The sequence below is a fragment of the Musa acuminata genome, chromosome BXJ3-2, assembly GCF_036884655.1.
Source record: "Musa acuminata AAA Group cultivar baxijiao chromosome BXJ3-2, Cavendish_Baxijiao_AAA, whole genome shotgun sequence".
Lineage (NCBI taxonomy): Eukaryota > Viridiplantae > Streptophyta > Magnoliopsida > Zingiberales > Musaceae > Musa > Musa acuminata.
The window spans coordinates 15,760,755-15,780,919 of NC_088350.1; the positions used below are offsets into that span (position 1 = coordinate 15,760,755).

The window sequence follows — 20,165 nt, forward strand, 5'->3', positions numbered from 1 at the left end:
TATGTTATGGCCTGCTAGTATTTGTTCATATACAAAAGTTATTTCTCTTTATATCCAATCAACGGGTATTAGAGCTGGGTTGTGATGATTTAATTTTTGTATTTGAACAAATACTATCAGTTTTGGGCAGAAGTAGTTACAACAACAGTTTATTTATTAAATATTTCACCAATAAAGGCTGTTATAAATCAAACTCTTTTTGAAGCTTGGCATGGTATAAAACTAAGTGTTCGACATCTAAGAATTTTTTGTTGTATTGCTTATGCTTTGGTGAATTCACAAAATCATCATAAGCTTGATGAAAAATCTAAAAAATATATCTTAATTGGTTATTCCTTACAATCGAAAGCATATCGATTATATAACCCTGTTAATGGCAAAGTTATTATTAACAGAAATATTATGTTTGATGAAAGGACAAGTTTGAATTGGGAGACCAATAAAAATAAAACATAAATGCAGATTCCAATAGAACTAGACACTCCACAGAATCAAATGATCCTGCTCCAACAAATTCATTGTCAACCTCATCAAGTAGTAGTTCAAATTCTGAATCCTAAGATGAAACCCCTCCAAGAAATTTCAGATCACTAACAGAAATTTATGACTCAACATTTGCTTTGTTTATTTCATATCCAATAACTTTTGAGGAAGCAGTTAAAAAAGAAGAATGAAAAAAAACAATGAAGGAGAAATCAAGTCAATTGAGAAGAATGAAACTTAAGAGCTAATGGATCTATCGAAAGAAAAGAAAGCTATTAATTAAAATGGGTGTTCAAAACAAAGTTTAATATAGATGAAAGTATCCAAAAGTATAAGGCACAGCTTGTAGCAAAAGGATATTCACAGCAACAAGGTATTGATTTTGATGATACTTTTTCTCCAGTTGCTAGATTCGAAACCGTGAGAAATTTCTTGGCTTTAGCTGCTCACTTGAGTTGGCCTGTTTATTAATTTAATGTGAAATCTACGTTTTTAAATGAAAATTTACACGAAGAGATTTTTGTTGCTCAACCTGAAGGTTTTTTGGTTAAAGGACATAAAAAAATAGTGTATAAGGTAAGAAAAGCTCTTTGTGGGCTTAAACAAGCTCCAAGGGCATGGTACAATAAAATTGATTATTATTTTCTTCAAAATGGATTTAAAATGAGCAATAATTAACCTACTCTTTATCTAAAGAAGGAAGGTGAACATAATATTCTAATGGTTTGCCTCTATGTTGACGAGATTATATATATGGATTCATCTAACTCTTCTGTAGTAAAATTTAAAAAATACATGATGAATAGTTTTGAAATGTCAGATCTAGGTTTACTTCACTATTTTCTTGGGTTGGAAGTGAAGCAAGGATCAAATGAAATTTTTATTTCACAAAAAAGTATTCAATGGATTTACACAAAAATCTAACATGATTAATTGTAAAGTTGCAGCAACACCCATGAATGTAAATGAGAAATTAAAACTTGAAGATGGTATAAGTTTGACAAATGCAAGATACTACAAAAGTTTGGTTGGAGATTTGATTTATCTAACTCAAACTCGACCAAATATTACATTCTCTGTTGGTGTAGTATCCAGGTTTATGCATAGCCCAAGCAAACATCATCTCATAGCTATTAAAAGAATTCTACGTTATATTACTGGAACTACAGATTATGGTATTTGGTATTCTCATAATTTTAATTGTAAATTATTTGGTTTCATGATTGGGCAGGAGCTTTAGATAATCGAAAGAGTTCAGGTAATATTTTTAGCCTCAGATCGGGAGCTATATCTTGGAGTTCTAAAAAGCAAGCAACAACTGCGTTGTCGACATTGGAAGCAGAATATGTAGCCGTAACATCAGCAGCTTGTCAAGCAATATAGCTTAGAAGACTTCTTGAAGATTTTCATCAAGAACAGAAAGAAGCAACGGAAATATTTTGTGACAATAAAACCACAATTGCAATGACGAAGAATCCAACATTTAATAGAAAAATGAAGCATATAGAGATACGTTATCATTTCATCCGAGATCTTGTAGCAAGTGGAGTCATAACAATGAAGAATTAATAGATAAACAAGTTGCGAATATCTTGTAGCAAGTCGCTTCCAATTCAAAAGCATGTTTATTTCATGTCGTAAATCGATATATGTAACTATGAATCAAGGGGGAGTGTTGAGATTTGATTCATAGTTATCTAGGTAGTTATCATGATCTAGTAGTTATAGGGTGGTTTCAATAACTACATCAATCATGATCTAATAGTTATAGGGTAATTTCAATAACTACCTCAATCATGATCTAGTAATTATATGATAGTTTCAATAACTACCTCAATCATGGGTGACATAAGGAGTGAGGTAGTTACCAATAGGTCCTATAAATAGGACCATAGTTCATGAAGCAAGGGATATAGAGAGTGTGTGCACTTGGGAATATCTTGTAAGTGTTCGTATCAATCCTCTTGTTTTAAATACTACATCGCTTTTCCTAAATCGAATGTATTCTTTTACTTGCATCGTAGTATTCTGTTTTTTCCTTGCTCCTCTATCCCCAACATTTATGGTATCAGAGTCTAGTTTCAATCTGGACAAGGCATTATGGCTTTCAATGGCAATTCCATGTCTCAACCCCTTATTCCCATCTTCTCGAGCAAATGCTATGAATTTTGGAGTATCAAGATGAAGACTTTATTCAAGTCTCAAGATCTTTGGGACTTAATAGAAAGTGGATATACAAATCCAGATGACGAAATCAGGCTGAGGGAGAATAGAAAGGACTCAAAGGCATTGTTCTTCATTCAACAAGCTATACATGAGACAATATTTTCGAGAATTATAGCAACGATAACCTCAAAGCAAGCTTGGTTGATACTTCAAAATGAATTTTAAGGCTCATCAAGAGTGATTACGGTAAAACTTTAAACCCTTCGTTGTGAGTTTAAAATTTTATTCATGAAAGACAATGAATCGGAACAAGATTTTCTTTCTCGAGTGATTGAAATTGTTAGTCAAATGAAATATTATGGTGAACATCTTCCTGATCATATAATTGTTGCAAAAGTTTTGAGAAGTTTAACTCCGAAATTTGATCATGTTGTTGCCACAATTGAGGAGTCAAAAGATTTATCTACATATTCATTTGATGAACTAATGTGTTCCTTACAAGCACATGAAGCAAGGTTGAACAGGTCACTTAAAAAAAGTGAAGAAAAAATATTTTAAGTTAAGGAGGAGTCTTCTACTTCAAAAGAAGATAAAAAATCAACAGGAAGAGGACGTGGTAGAGGAGGATTTCATGGTAGAGGAAATGAAAGAGGAAGAGGAAGATGACACTTTGATGGGCATGATGAACAAAGATAATCAAATTGTGATAAAAAAAATTACAAGAGTGGAATTCAATGTCACTATTATGAAAAGTTTGGTCACATAAAGGCAGATTACTGGAAAAGAGAAAAGCAAGCAAGCTATATGAAGGAAAATGAAGAAAATAATAAATTGTTTATGACTCATTCATAAGTTCATGATATCTCAAATAATATTTGGTTTCTGGATAGTGGATGTTCTAATCATATGTCAGGCATAAAATCAAAATTTAGAGATATTGATGAAACTCACAAGTTGAAAGTTAGGCTTGGAGATAACAAGTACATCCAAGTTGAAGGAAAATGAACAATTAAGGTGAAGACAAATCAAGGGAAGGTAAAATACCTTGATAATGTTTTCTTTGTTCCTACTTTATTACATAACTTGTTGAGTATTTGACAATTGATAAATGATGAAAATTCAGTTATATTTGATAATAGTTCATGCACTATTAAAGATAAAAAAAATATGGTTTGATTATAGTAAATATCTGCATGACGCAAAACAAGATGTTTCTACTTGATGTGTCAAATATTGAAAGGCATGCGCTTGCCATAACTCAAAAGAATGATTCTAATTTATGACATTTAAGATAACACCTTAACATTAAGGGTTTAAGTTTGTTAAGTAAACAAGGAATGATTTTCAGATTGCCCAAGATTAATACACTTGATGTATGTGAAGGATGAATTTATGGTAAACAAAGTAAAAAACCATTTCCTATTGGAAAAGCATGGAGAGCATCTAATTGTCTTGAATTAATTTATACTGACTTATGTAGACCTTTGAATACAAAATTATTTAGTGGAAGTCCATATTTTTTATTATTTACTGATAATTATAACTATATGAGTTGGATATATTTTCTAAAATTTAAATATGAAATATTTGATAATTTTTTAAAATTCAAGATACTTGTTGAAAGACAAAATGGTAGACACATAAAGACACTTCGGACAGATAGAGGTGGTGAATTTTTATCTAATGTGTTTAATTTTTTTTGTGAAGAAAATGATATTCACAGAGAATTGACAGCACCATATACACCAGAGCAAAATGTTGTAGCTGAGCGTAAAAATCAGATTGTCGTTGAAATGGCAAGAGGTTTGCTTAAAGGAAAACAAATTCCAAATCAGTTTTGGGCAGAAGCAATTGCAATTTATTTATTGAATATTTCACCAACAAAGGCTGTTATGAATCAAACTCTTTTTGAGGCTTGGTATGGTATAAAACCAAGTGTTAGACATTTAAAAATTTTTGGTTATATTGCTTATGCTTTGGTGAATTCACAAAATCATCATAAGCTTGATAAAATATCTAAAAAATGCATCTTAATTGGTTATTCCTTATAATCGAAAGCATATCGATTATATAACCCTGTTAGTGGCAAAGTTATTTTTTGAGTAGATCCATTGCATGCTTTCTTTGTGAAATAAAAATTCCATCTGATCTTTACTTCACTTGCAATGGATCATCAAATATAACATTTCTATTAATAATAACTTTGCCATTAATAGGGTTATACAATCCGAAAAATTTCTTCATACCATAAAAATCGATCTCGAAAGATTGCTTGAAAAGTAAAAACCAAGGAGGAAGTGAAGCAATTGCAAAGTAAAAGACAATAATAGAAATGCAAACCAAAATTTCTAATGATCCAATCGTTGTGACCTACATCCACTTTTAATTCCTCCACCGTCGAGGTCACCGGTGTCCACTAATGGTCTTCTTTCAATAGATGAAGTCCAACCATCTCTTTACAGCGCTTTCTCCTTTTCACGGGTTTAAGAGGTAACCCTTACAAGCCTCACACCTCTCTTGAATAATCACAATACTAGAAAGGGAGGACTCTTTGTACTTTTACAACATTTTTAATACCCCAAGAATTCAAGATATTGTTCACACTTTCGTGTCCTTTCATTCAAAAAAGGGTCGGGTATTTATAGACCCCAAATGACTTCAGAATTAGAACAAAAAAATGTCACATCCTCGGATTTCAGGATACTAACAGTACCATCACCATTATTAGGCGATACCACCACTTGTAAACTGACACTGGGCAATACCACCGTTCAGTCTAGGTAGTACCACCGCTTGACAGAGCTTTGACGATACCACCGCTTAATAACATTAACTATCGGTAGTACCACCACACAATCTAGGCGGTACCACTGCCTAGAGCACCTAGGAGGCCGAGTCATAAGCAGTGCCACCGCTGGCCCTGGGTGTGCCACCGCCGATCGTGACTTCAGGTGTTAAATAAGCTATTTCAACCGGCCTAATTCAGCCATATTAAGGGCCCAATTGACACCTAACTGAGTTAGTGGGATTACCTCTCAATCCTAACTCAACTTAAGGTCTAATTACGATATTTAAGACATTTAAACAAGCAAACTCTATCTGGTGTGTCGATTGTTCTTCTAGCGAGCTTCTGACAAACTTCCGACGATCTTTCGACAATGATCCAATGGATTCCCAACAAGCTCTTGGACTTTACGACGATCTTCTTAGCGAGTTACAACAAGCTTCTTTGACAAGCTATTAGACTTCTCGGTCAATTCCGTCAGAACTTCCAACGAATGTCTGGACTTCCGACGAACTCTCAAACTTTCAACGAAATCTCGATCTTAACTCCGGCTCAACATCTATTTCATGTCTACCACTATCGTAGTTAATCCTGCATACTTATCTAAACATATATATTAGATCAAACAATTTACCAATTGATTTCATCATCAAAATTTAAAATTCAATAATTAGGAATTATGAGCTTATTCATGAATAATCATTCAAAACAATTCAAGATAGATTCATGAATGATCTACATTCATAAATTTAAAATATAAATATTATTTAATATATTTAATAGATTTATCCCCTTTATACTTGGCCTTGTATTATATAAACAAAGCTGACTCCCTTTGTAAGGAGGCAATTAAAAAGTATAATCATCTTTCAACACTGGTGAGTATTTTATTTTTAAGTTCTTGTAAGAACTTTAAAACTTATCAAGCTTTTCTGCTTGTGACATTTTAAGGAAATCAAATTACTGTTCCAATTATTTCATTAATTTTTTATTGATAAACTTATCAAGCCTTACTTCAATCTTAAATGATCCATCTTGTTACAATTCACTAGATGATGTTAATTTGTATTTTCATCATTTGATATCAAAGCATGACTCATAGGCTTGAGTATCCATTTATTTGCTATCTTTTAACTTTTCCTTTTCTTTTTTTTTTTCTTCTTTCAACACCATATCTATAATCGATATTCTTCCTTTATCTTTGCTTCGTGTGTTATTACTATTTTTTGTTTATTTTTTTCACACTTCATAATATAAAAAAATAAAAAAAATCAAAAAGTAAAAAAATGGTAAAAAATATCAAAAAGAGAGAGAGAGAGAGAGAGAGAGAGAGAGAGAGATCAATGGTAAAAAAAAAAGAAGAGAAAGAGATCAAAATTAAAAAAAAAATTATGGATTCAAGGAATTCTTATAAATTACGAAATTCTATCTTCGTTCGTTTGAATTCTTGATTCGATATGAAAATCTTCCTTTATTCCAAAATTCTTCTTTCATATTTGAATTCTAAACTTTGCTTATGAATGAAGTATATTTCACGTATCTTTAAATTAGCCTATCTTTTAATTTCTTTTATATCTGTCTAATTTTACTACCCTCAAATTATCATAATTTAAATTATTTATTTATGTACATTAGTTAATCTAAGAATAGAACAAAACAAAAAAGGTAAAAAACAAGAGTGGTGAGATCAATATCGAGATCGATAAAAAATTGTGTGAAACACAAGTGGAATAAATCAAATCTTAAGTGAACCACATGAAGAAGTATTGGTGAGGTTATTCTAACTTTGTTTTTCTAAACATGTCTAAAGATTAAAAAAATAAATTCTTCATCAAATAATTCTTGCATCAACAATTTTAACATATGTTCAAAGTGATGGGAGATGTAAAAGATCATCTAAAAAGACATGATGTTACAATTAATAGATTGTAAGGTGAATCATAACATGAGAGAATCATCCTTTGTTGATAATGAAGATGATGGTGGAGATGACATTACAATAATTGATCAAGATATTAATCCTAGGAGACAAACTAAGAGAAGACATTTTGATGGTGTGGATAAAATCATAAGCGACAACAAAATAAAAATTTCATCTTTTCAATAGAAAAATAATCCAGATGCATATTTAAAGTGGGAACAAAAAAGTGAAGTTAATCTTTGAATATCACAACTACTTCGAAGAGAAAGATAAATTAATCGTTGTTGAATTTTTTAATTATGTTACTATTTGATGGGATTAATTATGTAAAGACAAACGTAGAAATGATAAAAAGCCTATGGAGATTTGGTTGGAGATAAAACAAATCATAAGGAGATTTGTCTCTAGCTATTACTATAGGGATTGGCAACAATATGTAGAGATTAAGGACATGGTAAATGTACCCACAAAGATTGAGAGGCAACTCAAAATAAAAGGCACAAGGTATAATTCAAAACCTTATTCTGGTTCTTCTTGAAAATCACATTAAAGTAAAAATGATGATAAACCCATTAATTATTAAACCTAAAATTAATAAAACTAAAAATAAAAATAAATCAAACAACAAAGACAAAAATGAATCAATTAGGTAAGAATCAACGTAATCAAACTAGAGGCATTAAATGTTTCAAGTGCCTTGGGTATGAACATGTGACACGTTAATATCCTAATAAAAGAGTTATAATTATGAATGATAAAATTATGAAATCTGAAAGTGAGAGAAGATGATGATGACATTCCATGTATAATATACTAAAGGTGAAAATCTAATTGTTCAATGCACACTTAGTAATTAAAATGATGAAAATCTTTTTGAACATCTAAAACCTTACAAAATACAATGATTGATTGATAATGTACTACAAATAAATCAAGTGTTAATTTATTTTTCAATTCATAAATATAAGGATGAAATTTGGTGTAATGTTGTAATCAAATCAAATATTTAAGTTAGGAATTGATTTTATTTCCTTACTTGTTATTATAATTTAAGGAAATCTCATTCTACTTCCTTGTTTATTGATATGAATTAAGAAAATAACTATTAAGTATTCCAAATATGATGATATCATGTTTGTTAGTATATTAAATGAAAATAATTTATATTAAATAAAAATTAAAATTAAAATGAATTTCTCTTAATAGAGACTCACCTCCTCCTATTTAAAGGGGAAGGATTTCTCTTCTTCGTTCCTCACCTAGTCGAGCCTGGCAACGGGAGGAACGAGGAGTTACACCATATTAATAAGAGAACGAAGAGTTACACCCTGTTGACAAGAGGTAAGTTTCCCTACCTTTCTTAAATTTAAAAGTTTTAGCTTCTATTTTGATTCTTTAAATGTTAAAAATTTTATAGTTTGAAAAATGTGTATCAATTCTTTAAATGTCAAAATTTTTGTATTAAAGTAATCAGTTAAAGTTTTCATAATATTCTTTGACCCATGATTAAGGTTTTTATTGTAGAATTAAATATGTTAAAAAGGTATATGTTTTATATGATATATTTTATGTATTATAGTTTATCTTTAATCTTGTCTAGATTAAAATCTTGTTAGACTAGAATATGTTATCTAAAATCCTTTTTTGATATTCTTTGTTCTGAAATTTAAAATATATTATTCTGAATGATTTAAAATATGACTAGAATATGTTGAAATTTTATATGTATTGAAAACATGATTTTTATTTGAATTAAGAAGGCTATTTCCTTGTATTAAAACTTATCTCCTAGTCTCTCTTTTAATGTCTTATGATTTCTAGTCAAATTTAGAATGTTATTTCCTTGTATTAAAGCTTTTCTCCTCATCTATCTTTTAATGCATTATTATATTTTTATTTATGTTGTTAATGGGTATATGCTATGATATGAAATTGAATATTAATTGGAATGAAATTGCTCACAGGCCAGGCCCAACCCACGGGTCAGGCCTTGGCCCGTAGGCTACCCCAGCCCAACCATTATGGGTGGTCACATGTGACACACATGGCTAGTCCATGGGCCAGGGCTGGGCCAGTTTTGTGTAATGCATGCTCAATCATGTATAATGCACATGACCAGTAGATGGACTGACTCAATCTAGCCCAATATTATTGTTGAACTTGCTCAAATATTGATTGAACTAAACTAGACTTGATTAGTCTATATCAATTCAGGGTGATTCCGAATTGATTGACTTGTTCAAGTTGGTTTAACCTAAATTAAACTTAATCTAGTCTAAATTATACTAGTCTAGGGTAGTTCCAGACCAGTTAAATAAGGATTAGAGATAAGTTCAGTTAGGCTCTAGTAAATCGAGTTCAATTGAATCGATTAAATTAGAGTTCAAGTCAATTGAGAGCTAATTTATATTATTTGATATTGATGATATTTGAAAGAGACGTTTTAAATATGTTATTTCATCCCAAAATGGACATGACCAGTGTGAGATTATATTATTTTCCTACCGAGAGCAGGTAGGCCGATTCCCTTCGGGGATTAGCGGGCCGTCAGACGTGGCGACTGGACGGTTCCTCATCCCGTAGGATAAAGCCTCTCCATCCGCTGTTGGGAGAGTGCTCCTTCAAGTATTTGATATACGCCAATGGGATGATTGATTGAATTTTGATCATGTATATATTTTGAGTTGACTTTTGGGGTTCCTACTCAGCGTTGCTGAATTTTCTTTGTTTTTGATTTTCAGAGCAACCTCCCTCTAGTACTAAATCAGATTCCAATGGAGAGCGGACCTTCCTCTACCGCTAGGCAGAGCCCCTTGGATGATTCTTGAACATAACATCACTATGTTTACTTTTTTTATTTATGATTCGATGAATAAATGGATTGTAATAAATAAATTATAATAAATGTTTATGAATGATGAATAAAGTGATGTTTATCTTGACCTAAATGTGTGAAAAAATATATAAAAAATAATAATAATAATCCAGGATGTGACATCTTTTATGGTATCAAAGCATGGTCTAGGGCCTGTAGGTGTATTAGGTCCCTTGATTGACTCTAACCGATGATTGCCTTTAACATATTATAGGAGTAATGAAGCCAATAACAAAAATTAGTGGTCTTATCACTCGAGGTGCTTATGGTCGCAATGCTATTGGTCTACGCTCTCGGAGAGATGTACAAACAAATAATAACTTGGAAGCTCCACGCATCGTAGAGCAAACCTAGTCCTCCCGTACACCTGTCACTAATTATGGGCCAACTTCTCCGACTTCGCAGAATGCCCCTCATGCCCCAGCACCCATCAATGCTCAAGATGACGTACACGAAGTCCTCAATGCTATTAGAGGATTGAGCGTCAGGAGGAACGAGATGAAATTCCACGAGGTAGGAATAATACTTTAGATCACTTTAAGAGATTGGGACCACCAATTTTTGAGGGCAAGCCAGACCCAACCTTTGCTGAACGTTGAATTCGTCAAGTGGAAAAGACATTCGAAGCTATCGAATGTAAGGAAAATCAAAAAGTGCCTTTCGCTTCTTTCATTTTGGAAGGGAAGGCAGACACTTGGTGGACCTCAAAAAGAAGGATATTAGAGGCTGGAGGTAATGTGGTAACTTGGGAGCAGTTTAAAGATGCATTTTATGAGCAGTTCTTTCCAGATTCAGTTCGCTTTGAGAAACAACAAGAGTTCCTCAACATCTACCAAGGAAATAGAACTATAATGGAATATGATCATCATTTCACTGAGTTGGCTCAATTCTCTCCACATATTGGTTTTAATGAAAGTCAAAGAGCTCGTCATTTTGAGTGGGGACTTCGATCATCAATTAGAAAGTCTGTTGCAGTACTGATTTTACCAATATATGCTGAAGTGTTAAATCGAGCTTTAGTGGTAGAGAAATTGGATAATGAATTACAACAAGCAAAGGATCGAAAGTGACCTTTTAGTGCTACACCATTTATGTATGGGGGATCACATTCTGGACCCTCAAAGAAAGGAAAAGGCAAACAGTTTGGGCATCAACAAGCAAGAGCTCCTAGCAATCAAGTTGTTATATAAGATGTTATTTCTGTGGGAAGACAGATCATGTTTCCACCTCATGCCCCATGGGACAACGCGTATGTTTTTATTGTCAACAACCGGGGCACATGTCGAAGGATTGCCCATGGAAGCAACATCAACGTCGAGCTTCACCCCAAACAACTAGACAACAACAGCTACGACCCAGAGAGGAAGGACAGGCAAGAGTCTATGCACTGACTCATCAAGATGCTGAAGCCTCGGGATCTATTATTAAAGGTATCATCACACTCTAAGGTATGCCAGCATCTGTGCTTATTGATTTTGGTTCTACACATTCTTTTATATCACCCTATTTTGCTATGAAATTACATAAGAATCGTGAGACAATGAATAATGTATTAATGGTAGTAACACCGGTTGGAAACTCTTTGATAGTTGATCAGATATATAAAAACTGTGTTATTACTATTGAAAGTCACGATTTGCTAGTAGATCTTATTCTACTAGAATTTCAAGATTTCAACGCTATCTTGGGTATGGACTGGCTTTCAGCATACCATGCAAGTGTCGATTGTTTTCAGAAGACTGTTACTTTCTCACCTCTAGATCAACCACCTTTCAAGTTCATTGGGATTCAAGAAAAATTTTCTTCTATTATTTCAGCCTTGAGTGCTACCCAACTATTACTGAAGGGATGTCAGGGATACTTGGCCTTCATTTCTGGAGAAGAATCTAAGAAGCCAGTATTAAAGGACATCCCTATTGTGCGGGATTTTCTAGATGTTTTTCCTGAAAATCTACTTGAACTACTATCAAATAGACAAATTGAATTTACAATTGATCTTCTACCTGGTACTACACCTATTTTTAAACCTCCGTATAGAATGGCAACTTACCACCTACATGATTCATACACAACCATATCAAAAACCTTGATCTGATACCTTATGACAAAATCTGAGTACTCGTCCACAATAATTTTTGGTACAACCAATTTGCGTAATAGATACAACATCCCATTGCACCATGTTTTCAACCAAAAACAGAACTTCCAAAGTTCTTTGGAACATACAAATATGTAGGCACAGGAAAATAAAACAAAATCCATCCATAAATTGCAGAACATCACCGGTAATAGCTACTGAGACTTGCGAATCAACTAAAGAATCATTTTCCAACCTTCTCGATGCCCTAATCTCAATCAAAAGTCATTTTCCAATCTTTTCGATTTGCTAATCTCAATCCAAATGCACCGCCCCCTTTCAACCAAACACAACCTTCCAGAGTTCTTTGAACCATATGAACATGTACACACAGGAAAAGAACAAAATCGAACCAAAACTTGCAAATATCATGGGGAATAGCAACAGGTACTAGTGGATCAATTCAAATGTCAGTTCCAAGCTTTTCAATCTAATGTTAATCCTGGGAAAACCAGTTAAAGCCAATAAAATCTTTCCCATGAATTTCTGTTTAATCATGCTAGGCTTTCCGTAGATGTTCCAACTACATTGTTCACATCACCTGTAACGAAACATACGCAAATCATTCAATGTGGGCACAGGAAAATAAAACAAAATCCAACAATGAATTGCAAAACATCACAGGCAATAGCAACAGACACAAGCGAATCAACTCAAAAGTCATTTTCCACCCTTTTCAGTGTCCTAATCGAACCTTCCACATTTCTTTGAATCATATAAAAATGTACAAACAGGAAATTACTACAAAATCAAAACTTGCCAACAACATGGGCAACAGCAATGGGGACTAGCGGATCAACTCAAAAGTCAATTCCAAGCTTTTCAATCTACTTAATCATGGGTCTTTCCCATGAATTTCCATTAACATTGATTATGCTAGGCTTTATGTAGATGTTCCAACCAAGGTTCCCAATACCGTACCGTATCGACATTTCGCCATTCGCTCGGTACAGTACGAAACGATATGCCGAGCGGTATATATATATATATATTAAATATATATCGATGATTTAAAAAGCGCTAGGCGCCAAAAAGTGCTAAGGTCCAAGAACGCTTGAGGCACTAGGCACTCGCTCGAGCGAAGCGAGACACTAAAATATAAAAATATATAATATAATTAATAAATATAATTATTTAAAATTTTAAATAAAAATATACTATTAAATTAAGAAAATTAACAGTATTAAAATCAAAATAATATATTATTAATCTAATAAATATAAATACTATTATTAGCAAGGTTTGAAATTTCGTACCGTACCGAAGTTTCGACGATCTCTCGGTACGGTACGGAACGGTATACCGCTCGGTATACCGAGCGATATATATATATATATATATATATATATATATATATATATATATATATATATATATATATATATATATATATATATTATTTATTTATTTTTTTTTTATTGGCCGACGTCGCATCGCCTCGGCGACGTCGCCTTTTCCTTCACCACACGGGGCAACGTCGCCGAGGCGACGTTTATTTAAATTATATATATATATATATATATATATATATATATATATATATATATATATATAGCGACGTCGTCGAAAAAGGCGACGTCGTGTCGCCTCGGCGACGTCGCCGAGAAAGGCGCTGCGTCGCCTCGGCGACGTCGCCGAGAAAGGCGCTGCGTCGCCTCGGCGACGTGTCGCCTCGGTGACATCGCCGACGCGTCTCGCCGAGGCGACGCGACGTCGCCTCGATTTTATTTAAATTATTAATATATATATTAATATATATATATATATATTATTATTCGTTCCACCCGGTAACGGGCGGTCCGCGTACCGATATATCATCGGACCGGTACGTACCGCTCATACCGAGCGGTACGGATCGGTATGGCAATCCTTGATTATTAGTATACTGTTAACAGTATACAGAAGGAGAAGAAGGAAGAAGAACAGTATACAAAAGGCACTAAAATCTTGGTTCGATCACCTGGTTTATCCCAGGCGCTAGCACGAAGCGCCCAATGCCTAGGCTTGGGTGAGCGCCCAAGCGACGCCTCTTTAAAGCGCGTTGCCTGGAAGTGAAGCGAGGCGAGCGACCGAGCACCTTTTTAAGGCGACGTCAGATCGCCTCGGCGACATCGCCTTTTCCTTCCCCTTGCCTTCTTCTAAAATATTTATATATAAATATAAATATATATTATTTTATTATTATTTTTTGTTCCGCCCGATAGCAGGCGGTCCGCGTACCGGTATGCGGTCAGACCGGTACGTACCGCCCATACCGAACGATATCATTCGGTATTACCTACCTTGGTTCTAACTACAGTGAAGAAATTAATAATTAACTTTCAAACAATAATTAGCTTTGCAAAAGAAAGTCGATCTTTTCATGTCTGTAATCCAATGAAGAAAACAATGACTATTATACAATGAAGAAATCAATAGTTAGCTTACAAACATTTTGCAATCTTGGTTCCTGGCATCGTACGTCTTTGCTTCATCATAGAACTCATTCAAGTCTCTAAATTCAGAATACTGGAATAAAAGAACCAACCAAAATTGTTTATTCTGTTGATATAAGAGAAAAGATGCACCTCGCCCTCAAAAATCTTCTTTTTCTCAAACACATTTGAAATACAACACATATAAACAAAGAAATTATAAACTTACATACTCATTCAAAGCCATATAAGCCCATAATACAACAAACACAGGAAACAACAGTAGTTCTTGACATTGTATGGTTATTAAAACCAAAATATACACCAAAACAAGAGTAAGCAAATTATTTTATCTACCCAAACAAAAGAAAGTACACCGGGAGAACTAAAGAGACATCCAATCCCATCACTGGATTAATCAAATGACAAGTCAAAATCCATCAAAAGAAAAAATCCACCAACATGTCCACATGCAATGACCAGTAACTAATAAAAAAACAAAGCTAGAACATCAATGATTGAAGTGAAAAAGGTGGAGCTGCAAGTCATAGCTTATACATCTTTGAAGGTTAATTGGCAACAAAATTCTTAAGCTCTCACAATAAAGAATCTCAGTTATAATCATTATAACTTGATAGGAACTTGCCTTCGCGCCCGATACCTGGTGGGCAATTGTTTGCGGACTTGCAATTGTTCAATCAACCTTCTAAAGTCCTTGTTTCCTCCTTCCTGTCTTTTCTCTCTTGCACTCAAGGTGCTCACTGAATTACTTGTAAAGCTTCCCTCTTCGCGAAACAAAGAGACTTGTCCGTTTTCAAACTAATTAACTTATTGTTTAACAGGTCTTTCGAGACCTGCATAAGGTTACAACTAGGCTGACCCTTTACGGATGCATATATCGTAATGGCGCCTCATGACTTAGGAAATCCCAACTAAATTTGAGAAGTAGACGTAAGGGTGCTTCACGACTTAAGCAACTCCAGCTAAGTCCATGACAATTGCTGCAATGGTGCCTCACGACTTAGGCAATTCTAGCTAAGTCCGTGACATTATGATATCATAAACTCCCAAAGACCTAATGTTGATCACAATAGAACTAAGTATATTGTCTACACATACTATCAAAAACAACATGCAAATAATGAATTTTTTTGGGCCCATTCTAGAAGATATCTCCGTTCAACATGACAAGCTGACGAAAATTACCAGGAGTACAGGTAGAACTTCTATTCTCTTCATCATGCAAACCAAAACAACAATCTTGTAAACTTGTTTGTATCAGCTATGGTTGAAGAATCTTCATAAAGGAAATATATTCAATTAGCAATTGGGTTCCCACAAGAATATTCCTTGATGAAAATTGGACTCCTTTGTTTACAATATGAAGGCTCCATACTGAAGAGAAACCCAACTTTCTTAACATGAAACCCAGCTCCCAAAACAAGCTTCAAGTAGACAAACATCACATAAAATGAGCAGCAAAAAGTACATCAGCCTGAGAAGATAACTTCTCATAAAAATCAGCAATATAAAATGAATTTCAAGGAAAAACAAGAGAACACAGCATGTCTGTACCTCCCTCCAACTTGATACAAGAAAAAAGTAACAATGTATCTTAAAACCCACTTGTTTTTGAAGCCATCAATTGTGCCATTGAATTGATTCAAAAATCGATATAACAATCAAGTACAATTATCATAACCCAAGATCACCAACAAAGACACCTTATCGATATAACAATCAAGTACAATTATCATAACCCAAGATCACCAACAAAGACACCTTAATAGCACAGGTACCTGTACGTAAAATCATTACCACGTCCTAGCTTCCACACAAGATAAAGGAAACATGATTCAAAAGAGAAATGGAAGTTAATTAAAAGGAAGAGAAACGCAGCAGAGAACTTTTATAAGCCAAAGGATCAAAAAGTCGGTGAAAATAATGACCTTTCAAATGTAACAACTTTGCACTGTTGGACTGCATTTTGGCAATAAATGAACAGCAATGACGCCAATGGAAATAATGACCACAGAATTCAAGTTATTCAACAAAATTATCTGACTTCCTCTAATACAACCAGCCAAGAACACCAAAGGATGTAATTAACCCAATTTAGAAATGTATTAACTCCAAAATAAAATCCTGCTACCAAACGTCATAACTAATTGTAGAAAACCAGGACAGAAAATCCAAATTTCATCTGGAAAGAGCAGCCAAGAATACAACTGGATGTAATAAACCAAATAGGCAAACAAAATAACCTTCCATATACCCAATTTAAATCCTGCAAACAAACAACATGATGAATTGTTTACGGTAAAATAATCTCTCATATGAGGCGACATCAGCATTATAGGGCAACATAAAAGACACCAGTCAAAAGTTACACTAGAAACACACAAGGACAAAAAGTTTACATGGAACAAAAAACTATAAATTGTACAGAGAACTTAAAAAATGCCAACAAATAAGAGATAAAGTAGAATAAAAAACAATAGAACATGAGCCAATCAAAGTAAAGACCAATCAAAGTTATTTACTCAAAGCAAAAAATGATTAAATGTCATACTAAAAAAACATCTACAAGCTAACTGAAACCAAACATCAGATGACCAGAGGCAGGTTAAAACAAAAAGATAATTAAGCTGCAAAATAGAAATCTAACAAAGAATCCAAGAAGAGACAAATGAGACATTAGTATGACCAAAAAGACTTGCCAAGCAAGTAACAGCTAAAAATTCACAACAACAAGAACAATTAACAATTGGACAAAAACTTAATATCACAAACATGCATAAATTAAACACCTAAATCTAAACTATCCTTTTAAAACAGGCAAAACGTATGTCTCATACCAAAAATTCTATTCAAGAAAGGTCATAATCCTAATAACCAGGCTTATGGCTAATGCTGATACTGATGCTTCTGCAACTGCACACAAAAACCCTACAAATAGGACATTCAGAAAACAAAGAGAAAGACTGACTTCAAAAGTGCAAATTTATAAAATGTACCAAGCATGCCAATGGAATAAGTAGACAGACAATCAACAATTAGATAGCCAATGAAAAGTGAAAGGAACCTCTTCCATGAATGATGATAGAGTAGAACATATCGAAACCAAATACCATAGGAAGGTAGCAGAACACTCACATCTCACTTTCAAAGAAATGTCCCATGCCCATGCAAAACTAGATGTCCATCAGCTTCCCCTAGCAGACAACAAATAAAAACAAACAACCATACTTTGATGAGAACCGTATCAAATGACCAACTTGTGCACGTAAGGGCAACAATTAATGTTTGAAAGTAACAAGGGCTGACTAAACCAGCACAAACCGGACATATCCACTGTTCAGATAATTTCGGAAGCCCTGGATCCATCATAATAAGCAACGTATGTCACAACAATGAAACCCCTTAAATATAACACTATCTAATGGAAAACCTATTTAAATCATTCAACAAAAACCAGAGCATCCTTAATTGGAGCATCCTTTACAAACTGCATCACAGCTACGTGTGGCTCCATACAGATAATAATCACAAAAACACCAGAGCCCCACCAACAGCGTCGATGACACATATAGAATCTGCCACAGAAACTAGCCTTATCAAAAATGTAAAATCCTAGGTCTCATACCAAAAACAATCCAACAAAGGTGAGTTACCATCTCTATTTAATAGAATCATGCCTAACGATGATGCTTCGGCAACTGCCCACAAAAACCCTAGGAATAGAACATTCAGAAAACAAAGAGAACTTAACTTCAATATATATAAAATGCTGACAAAAGGAGGACAGGAAAAATAATCAACAATTTAACAGGCAACCTCAAAAAATGAGAAGTTGATGGAACTCTTCCCTGATACCCGTCTAAATCCAACTAGAGTATCCAAAAGACACAGCATTGATGCAGATACCGTTAGCGTATATCTCAAACCAAATATCATAGCATGGTAGCAAAACACACACATCTCTATTTCAAATATCATATCCAGAAGCTTTCCCTTGCACACAAAAAATAAAAACAAACAAACATAACCAACTGGTGGACATAAATGCAACAAATAAAAGTTGAAAGTAACGAAGGCCAACTAAACCAGATCAAAAAGAACACATCCCTTGTTCAGATCATTTCGGAAAACCTGCATCCATGATAATAAGCAGCGTTCATTACAGTAAGGAAACCCCTTAAATAGAACACTATCTAATGGAAAAAATATTTAATCGTGCAACGCATACCAGAGCAACCTTCACAAATTGCCTCACAGACTCCGCGAGGGTTCCATTAAGATAATACCCACACAAACACCAAAGCCTCACCTACCGCTTCGAAAGTACATATAAAATCGGTCGCAAATAGCCTTAATCCGGCAAAATTGTGAAGCCCTCTGATAGATCGCAAGAAAAAAAAAAAAGAGCGGTTAAAGAATAATCCACTAGTCGGATTCCAATAATCGGAACTCCTAGCCTCTCAATATTCCTATGGGAAAAAAATAGATCATCCAATTCGTTCAGAAAACGAAAATAACAGATATCAAACGCTTCCGATCCGCAGCGATTGAAAATAGATCACCCGATTCGTTCAAGACCAATGTCCAAGTCCCCGAAAACGAAAGCCACATGAACAAAAGGCTTTTGATACACCCCGCATGGAAAGTAGATCAGTTTCAAGTGCCGAGAACAGAACATCCAATTCGTAAACGAAATCAACGATTAAGGGATGGCTGAGGATTTGGATGCACCACCTATCCGAAAACAGATCATCCAATCCGAAAACGATCATCCAAACAGATCAGTTTCAAGGCTTTTGATACACCCCGCATGGAAAGTAGATCAGTTTCAAGTATCGGAAACAGATCATCCAATCCGAAAACGAAATCAACGATTAAGGGATGGCTGAGGATTTGGATGCACCACCTATCGGAAACAGATAATCCAATCCGAAAACGAAATCAACGATCGATGGATCGTCCTATCCGAAAACGAAATCATCGATTACGGATGGCTGAGGATCCACTTAAAGGACACCGCAGACGCGTAACCACGCAAGCCAACAACCAAAACAACGATCGCAAGTAAGGGCAGGGAGCCCGTCCTTTATAGGGTTGCGGTGAGGCAGCCAACGATCTAGATCAGAGAATAAAAGAAAGAAGCAACGGCTGAGATGGATCCTTCTTAGCTGTGGCCGACAAGGATGGGTCCGTGGAACGGTCGGTGTTGGGTAGACGTTTGCGTTGGATATACGCAATTGCCTACGCCGAAGGTGGACGAAGGTTCCCGAGTCCCGGACGCATCCTCGAGGCACTCCGTTGATTTCGTGACCCGAAACGCTGCTTGCCATAAGAAATAATAACAATAATAATATAATAAATAA

General features: G+C 34.4%; 1 long non-coding RNA gene across 13 annotated transcripts; it reads right to left on the minus strand.

Moving 5' to 3' along the window:
* Positions 1-12,705: 12,705 nt before the first annotated feature.
* LOC135631819 (uncharacterized) lies at positions 12,706-19,868 on the minus strand. Of its 13 annotated transcripts, XR_010494517.1 has the most exons (9): positions 19,709-19,868; positions 19,031-19,179; positions 18,619-18,933; positions 18,456-18,515; positions 17,938-18,377; positions 16,731-17,068; positions 16,564-16,580; positions 15,988-16,505; positions 12,706-12,908 (listed from the first exon to the last, which is right to left on the minus strand). It is a non-coding gene; the product is annotated as an uncharacterized LOC135631819 (long non-coding RNA). The 13 variants fall into 13 exon arrangements; XR_010494519.1 differs by lacking the exon at positions 16,731-17,068; XR_010494520.1 differs by lacking the exon at positions 16,564-16,580 and having other exon boundaries at positions 15,988-16,226.
* Positions 19,869-20,165: the final 297 nt, after the last annotated feature.